This window comes from Solanum stenotomum, chromosome 5, assembly GCF_019186545.1.
Source record: "Solanum stenotomum isolate F172 chromosome 5, ASM1918654v1, whole genome shotgun sequence".
NCBI classification, from domain to species: domain Eukaryota; kingdom Viridiplantae; phylum Streptophyta; class Magnoliopsida; order Solanales; family Solanaceae; genus Solanum; species Solanum stenotomum.
Window position 1 is genome coordinate 40,109,485 of NC_064286.1, and position 7,963 is coordinate 40,117,447.

A 7,963-nucleotide genomic window follows, 5' to 3' on the forward strand; every position below is an offset into this window, starting at 1 on the left:
CGAATTTTTTTGTTGGTAATTGGGGTTCCTTTTGTAGTATGTCAATTTAACCCAACCTAAAAGTTTTACAATACACAGTTCACAAGGCTTAACAATCACAATTCAACAACCAACAAGTATCAAGTAGATCAATCACAAGTATCAAGTTCATCAAATCACAAAAATGGAACACTTGTCGAAACCATTTCCCATGGGCACAATATCACCAGCCGGAACCATTTCCCTTCGAATTTATATAGAACCACTTGCCGAAGCAATTTCCCTTGGGCACAATATCACTAGCCAAAAGTATTTCCAATCGGCTTTATATAGTATCACTTGTTAGAACCATTTCCCTTCGGCACAATATCACTAGCTAGCCGAAGCAATTTCTCATTAGCTTTATATAGTATCACTTGTCAAAACCATTGCGCTTCAGCATGATCATTACATATCTCATCATGGCACACATAAGTGAATGTAAATAAGAAATTTCACACCATAGGAAAGAGACAAGAAATTCAAGCAATTTAAGTCCACAATGATGCCATCAAATTATTTTATCAATCAACAAATTAGAGTCCATAACAAGGCAATCCACAAAGCACAACTATCAACATGTTGCCTTTTTTATTTATACCCATTTCATTCATTAAGATGAATCAAGTGGAATAATTTAACCCATCACCCCATTCCCATTACTCCCCTACACACGCAATAAAGGGAAATACAAGATTCTACAAGTTTTACAAGGTTTAGAAGTTCATATACCTCAATTCAATCAAAACTCAATCCACGAATTGAGCGTTTCCTTTTCGAACAATGTCTGAATCTATACAATCCAATCTAATCAAGTAAGCACAATAACATTCTGGAAATAACAATACACATACTATACTTTGAAAATTGGGTCAAATCAACTAAAAAAATTCAATCCCAAAAATCTTTAATTGAAAATGTTATTCAATGGATTTGGAACTCATTGATGAAATTTTTTTTTGGAAAAGGAGTAAAATTCAACTCGCAATCACCATTTTACTTTAGAACTCATGTTCTTGAAAAACCTAGCCATTTGTCAATCAAAATTCCAATTTTTTATATTAAAATCCACAAATGATCAAAGAGAAATGATGTTTTAGGGTTACAAAGATGTACGCAAATGATTCACCATGAAAAATCTCTTTAAAATCGCCTCTAAGGGTTTTCCAAACTCAAAATGGGGTAAATGGGGGTAAAACCCCGAAATGATAGGCCAAAATCCACTCTGATCTCGCAAAAGCGACCTAGGCCCGCTTAAGCAAAAATCACTAAAGCAAACCCCGTAAAACTTCTAGTCTTGCTTTTTGTGAGCCAACTTTCGCTATAGAAAAGGTCATGAAAGTGAAAACTTTTCACGAACGCGTGGCCTGTAGAACCAGTAACATCAGTCAACATAAAATTCTTAGAATAGACCCTCGGAATTCGTTTGGGTCCCCGCACAGACAAATCATATATAAACTAGATTAAAATTTGCGTTTTGAACTTAATTGAACCATCCAAAAATGAATCTAAGGTCTCCTTAACCAGAAACTTGTGAAAGTCACAAGAAACTAACATTACACCTAAAAAGGCTAAATCAAGCTTGGGACCTCTAAAAATTCAGCCAAGACCTATTCTAAGCCTAAATTAATCCCTGAAATCTAAAAGAACTATGGAATTCTAATCTGAGCATTTGAACCCGGAATGTTGACCAAAGTCAATTTTTCCCTAAAATTACACAAATTTTCAACTTATGACCTGAAATTCTTGAAAAGACTTTGAATCTAAAACTAACAACTATCTTAGATCATATTCCATATTTCAGGACAGAAGGAATTGATGGAATCTAATTTTGTGACTCAAAACTCCAAAAGACACAAAAATCACTTCTTAACAACTTTGGCCTTATGGATTTAAAAACTTTTATAATTCACAATTTTTACTCAAAGCTTGAAATCAATTTCAAAATCCATTAAAAAGTGACTCAAGGTAGATAATGGTAGGGGTAAAATTGTAATTTTATAGAAATTTTCAAATATGACCTTTCGAGTCTTTCAACCTTCATTTTCAAAATCAGGTTTTAGGGTCGATTTGACCACATATTCCAAAACGCTTGATATAGGTGTTGTTAGTTCCAAAATATTATTATGTTTACTTGCTTGTGTAGATTGTGTTGATTTGGATACCGTTCGTAAGAGGAAAGCTCAAGTGTCAGAGTGATTGCTTGATTGCTTGAGATAAGTGAACTTCTAGACCTTTGTTAAGCATGTAGAATCTTGTACTTCTTTGTTGTATGTGTTGGGGAGTTATGGGAATTAGTGAAGGAGTCCATGTAAGAATTGTGTATGGTAAATTGATGATGTGAACTTTCTAAACAACTTGGATTAAAATGAGAATCTTGTTGATTTGTGTAACTTGATTATGATGTGGGCAATTGGCCAAATGAGATATTCTGTAACACCCCATATTCGAATCAGGCCAAAAATGCAGATTTTGAGAAGTTGCAGGTGCAACCCACGGTTTCCATCCATCGACCGTAGGTCATACCACGGCCCGTGCTGGTAGTCCGTGGTTCACCACTGCAACTCCTCCCCAGCCAAGATATATAAAAATCAGCTAAGTCTCGACTCACGGACAGACCCACGGTTCGTAGATTAAACAACGGTCCGTTGTCTATGTCCGTGGATCAAGACCTCCTTTACCCAGCCTCTGACACAAACTACGGTCGACCAGAACAGACCGTCATTCGATTCACGGTCCGTAGGTCTGACCGTAGATAAGGGTCAACAACCAGTTAGCTGAAAATTGTTGATGGGTCAACTTCAGATGGTCACAACTCTTAGCACAAAATGAATTATGTGTCGCATGACCTATGGTTAGATAGATAATTGAATACTCTTTCCAACGTCATCGAGTTTGCTAAATTGAGACATCCGAGTAAAACGTTATGCTCATTTTAGTGAAGCCATGTCAAGCAGACTCGATCGACGGTTCCAATCGACGGACCGTCGATTGATTGACGGCCCGTTAGTCCCGTCTGTCAGTCACTCCGACAGCAAATAATTTGGGGGTCTTTTTGGTCTTTTTCCTATTTTGTTTAACCCCTTAGATACGTCGTTTAAACCCTAAATCATGAGGTTTTACTCAGTTTAAGCCTAGAAGCATAACTAGAACTTACCTTAGTCAAAATCATTAATCAAAACATAGAAAATTAGAATCAAGAGAGGAGAAAAAGGTCAAGAACCCTAGTTCAAGAACGCAACAAGGTTCCATCAGTTCCAGCCCCGACATCAAAAGATTTCTCCATGGAATTCATCACCAGGTATGTGAGATTTCACAAGTGGGTTCCTTTCGCCCATTAGGTCCCTAGAATTCAGTCAGATTCTTGATTCCATGATTATGAACAGACCTAGTGTTTCTAGAATTTCAACAGATCATCATGAATTAGTTATTTAAATATTCCAAATCAGATTATCATGTTATTGCTCAATTTATCACAGAAATTTCAGAACTCTAGCTATGTATTTCTTTAGTTCTTGAATTACACATGCTAGGCCAGATATTTCAGTATTCAGTTATACATGCCTCAGTTCATGAATGCATCATTATCAGATTAATTGTTATATTCTCAGTTTGCATGTTCAGTTTCAAGCTATCCAATATTTACAGAAATTCAATCATAACCAGTTAACCACTTAATTTATTGGGAGTAGCATAATACCAAGTTGGACTAGGGTTCAGCGTACCCATATAGTCCCATAACTACGAGCCACGTAGGTGTAAGTCCCATATGCGGGTAACATCAGTTTAGTGATCACGCCAGCATGCTTCTATACCTCTGGCAATGTATATTGGGTCCTCTCAATAGGGCGTATACATCGGACTCCACATTTAGCTCATGTGGTTTTATGTCGGTTATTAGTAGCTCCCATAGTTCGGTCAGATTCTATTGCATTGACCATTTATCAGTATATTCAGTATTCAGTCTTAGCATGTTATAAATTGGTCATTGCATTCAGTTAGCTCAGCATTCAGTATCTATATCATGTTCAGATTATTTCATTAATTTATTGCTTCGTTCAGTTATATGTTATTTCAGCTTTACTCTATCCTACATGCTTAGTACTTTTCAAGTACTGACACATATGTGTGCTACATCTTCTCGTGATGTAGGTTCAGGTTCTCAGCATCCAGATTATGTTTAGATCGGTTCTCGATCTCCAGTTCAGCAACATCAGTGGTGAGTCCTCATTCTTCAAGGACTAGTGACATGTTTATCTTTATCTCTTTTAGTCTTTACTTTCAGATTTGCTAGATCTAGTTGGGGCATGTCCCAATATTTCTAGTCAGTTTAGAGACTTAGTTCAGATATAGTTAGATTCAGCTTAGTATTGAGTTAATAACTTGTTTGTATTAAACTAATCAGTTTTCATATATCGTAGTTATAGTATATGGGTATTCCCCATCTTTTCAGTTTATTTATGATTTAGCTTCCGCATCAGTTTATTATCTTTAGTATGCTCATGATCATGCTAGCAAGGTTAGCATGGGATCACTTGTAGTCCTATGTCCCGTGTCGGCGTCTCAGGGGTAGCTCGGGGCGTGACAAACTTGGTATCAGAGCATTAGGTTTAAGTGTCCTAGGATGTCTGAAAAGCCGCACTAAGTAGAGTCCTTTTCATGGGTGTGAAGTGCACCATATCTAATGAGAACGAAGCTATGAAGTGTTTTAGGAAAACTTCACTTTCTTGATATTCTTATCGTGCGTTGGTATGATCTCCTTCCTAATCCATCATTATGTGCTTAAGATCATGCCTCTTAGTAGAGGTTACGCAAGGAATGCTAATGCACGCAATGCTAACGCAATTCCTCTAGTCCCAGATCAGGAAGTTTCGAATGTAGAATTTAGGAATTCCATTTAGCTTTTGGCTCAGATATGACCAACCAAAACAATCAGCAGGTTCCAGTTCCTACTAATAGAAATGGTGGATCAGTGGTAGCTAGAGTTTGAGATTTTTTTTAAGAATGAATCTACCTGAGTTTTTAGGGTCACGAGTTGGTGAAGACCCACAGAACTTTATTGATGAGGTTAAGAAAATCTTTGGAGTGATGCAAGTGACTGGTAATAGTAGGGTTGAGTTGGCATCCTACCAGCTTAAGGATGTGGCTCACATATGGTTCACTCAGTGGAAAGACAACAAGGACTACTTTATCTTTTGTAACTCCCTATATAGCAGTAATCTTAGATGTCAGTCCAGAAACTCTTTCAGAACCTTTCTCAGTCTCTACTCCAGTCGGTGACCCAGTTATAGCTAGACGGGTATATAGAAATTGCCCTGTCACAGTCTCTCAGAAAGTCACCTTAGCAGATCTTGTAGAGTTCGAAATGGTAGACTTTGATGTCATTCTAGGCATGGATTTGTTACATTCCTGTTATGCCTCAGTCGATTGTAGAACTAGGATTGTTCGTTTTCAGTTTCGAGACGAACCAATCCTAGAATGGAAAGGTAGTAGCTTAGCGCCTAGAGGTCGATTCATTTCTTACCTTAAGGCCAGAAAGATAATCTCTAAGGGTTATCTCTATCATCTAGTTTGGGTTAAGGATTCTAGTTCTGAATCCCCAACTCTTGAGTCAGTTCCAGTGGTTAATGAGTTTCCAGAAGTGTTTCCAGAAGATCTTCCTGGAGTTCCTCCCGATAGGGAAATCCACTTTGGAATTGATATCCTTCCAGATACTCATCCTATCTCTATTCCTCCTTACAGAATGGCTCTAGCTGAGCTTAAGGAATTGAAAGAGCAGTTGAAAGAACTTCTAGATAAGGGCTTCATCAGACCCAGTATTTCTCCATGGGGTACACCAGTGTTGTTCGTAAAAAAGAAAGATGGTTCTCTTAGAATGTGTATTGACTATAGGCAGTTGAAGAATGTCACAATCAAGAATAAGTATCTCATCCCCAGGATTGATGACTTGTTTGACCAACTTTAGGGTGCTAGTAATTTCTCAAAGATAGACCTCAGATCAGGTTATCATCAGCTTAAAGTCAGAGATAGTGAAATTCCGAAGACAACCTTCAGAACTCAGTATGGTCATTATGAATTTGTAGTCATGTCATTTGGATTAACAAATGCTCTTGCAGCTTTCATAGATTTGATGAACAGAGTGTTCAAGCAGTACTTGGACTTGTTCGTTATCGTCTTTATTGATTATATCCTCATTTACTCTAGGAATGAGGAAGAACATGCGAGTCATTTGAGTGTTGTTCTGCAAACTCTCAAAGATCGCCAGTTATTTGCAAAATTTAACAAGTGCGAGTTTTGGTTACAATCAGTTGCCTTCCTTGGGCATATTGTGTCTACTGAAGGAATTTGAGTAGATTCCCAGAAGATAGAAGTAGTGAAACAATGGCCCAAACCTACCTCTGCTACAGATATCAGAAGTTTCTTGGGTCTACAAGGTTATTACAGAAGGTTCGTGGAAGGATTTTCATCCATAGCCTCACCATTGACTAGGTTGACTCAGAAAAAGGTTAAGTTCTAGTGGTCAGATGTTTGTGAGAAAAGCTTCGCAGAACTAAAAACTAGGTTGACTACAGCTCCTGTCTTGACTCTACCAGAGGGTTCAGACGGTTATGTAATCCATTGTGATGCATCCAGGGTTGGCCTAGGTTGTGTGTTGATGCAATGACGTAAGGTTATAGCTTATACTTCCAGACAGCTTAAGGTGCATGAGAAGAACTACCCAACTCATGACCTCGAGCTAGCAGTAGTGGTGTTTGCACTTAAGATTTGGAGACATTATTTGTATGGTGTTCATGTAGATTTGTTCACAGACCATAAGAGCCTCCAGTATGTATTCACCCAGAAAGAGTTGAATCTTCGCCAGAGAAGATGGCTAGAGTTCCTCAAGGATTATGATATGAGTGTGCATTACCATCCTAGTAAGGCAAATGTAGTAGCAGATGCTCTTAGCAAACTATCTATGGGTAGGGTAGCACATGTTGAAGAAGAGAAGAAATAATTAGCAAAGGATGTTCACACACTTGCTCGCTTAGGTGTTCGTCTTATGAGCATATCAGATGGTGGTGTAACATTTCAGAATGGGGAAGAATCTTCTTTAGTAGTAGAACTTAAGGAAAAGCAAGACAGTGATGCAATATTGCTAGAGCTTAAGGGTGCAGTCCGAAAGCAGACAGTGGAGGTTTTGTCCCAAGGGGGAGATAGTGTGCTTCGCTACCAGGGTCGATTATGTGTTCCTAATATGGGCAAGTTGAGACAACATATTCTTGCAGAGGCCCACAATTCCAGATATTCTATTCATCCAGGTGCCACTAAGATGTACCGCAATCTGCGGGAAGTCTATTGGTGGAATGGTATGAAATGACATAGAGCAAGTTTTGTGGCTAAGTGCCCTAATTGCCAGCAAGTCAAGGTAGAGCATCAGAAACCATGAGGTATGAGTCAAGTGATTGACATTCCTACTTGGAAGTGGGAAGTAATCAACATGAACTTCATCATAGGGTTACCTCATACAAGCAGACAGCATGACTCTATTTGGGTGATTGTTGTTAGGGTTACTAAGTCTTCTCATTTTTTGGCGGTCAAGACTACAAATTCGGTGGAGGATTACACCAAGCTTTACATTAGTGAGATTGTGAGGTTGCATGGGGTTCCTTTGTCTATCATCTCAGATAGAGGTCCTCAGTTTACCTCTTATTTTTGGAAGTCATTTCAGAAAGGTCTTGGTACTCAGGTTAACCTTAGCACAACATTTTATCCACAGACGGATGTTCAGGCATAGCGTACCATTCATACCTTAGAAGACATGTTGAGATCTTGTGAGATCGACTTCAAGGGTGGTTGGGATGATATCCTTCCTCTTATTGAGTTCGCCTACAATAATAGTTACCATTCCAGCATTCAGATGGCCCATTATGAGGCATTGTATGGGCATAGATGTAGATCTCCA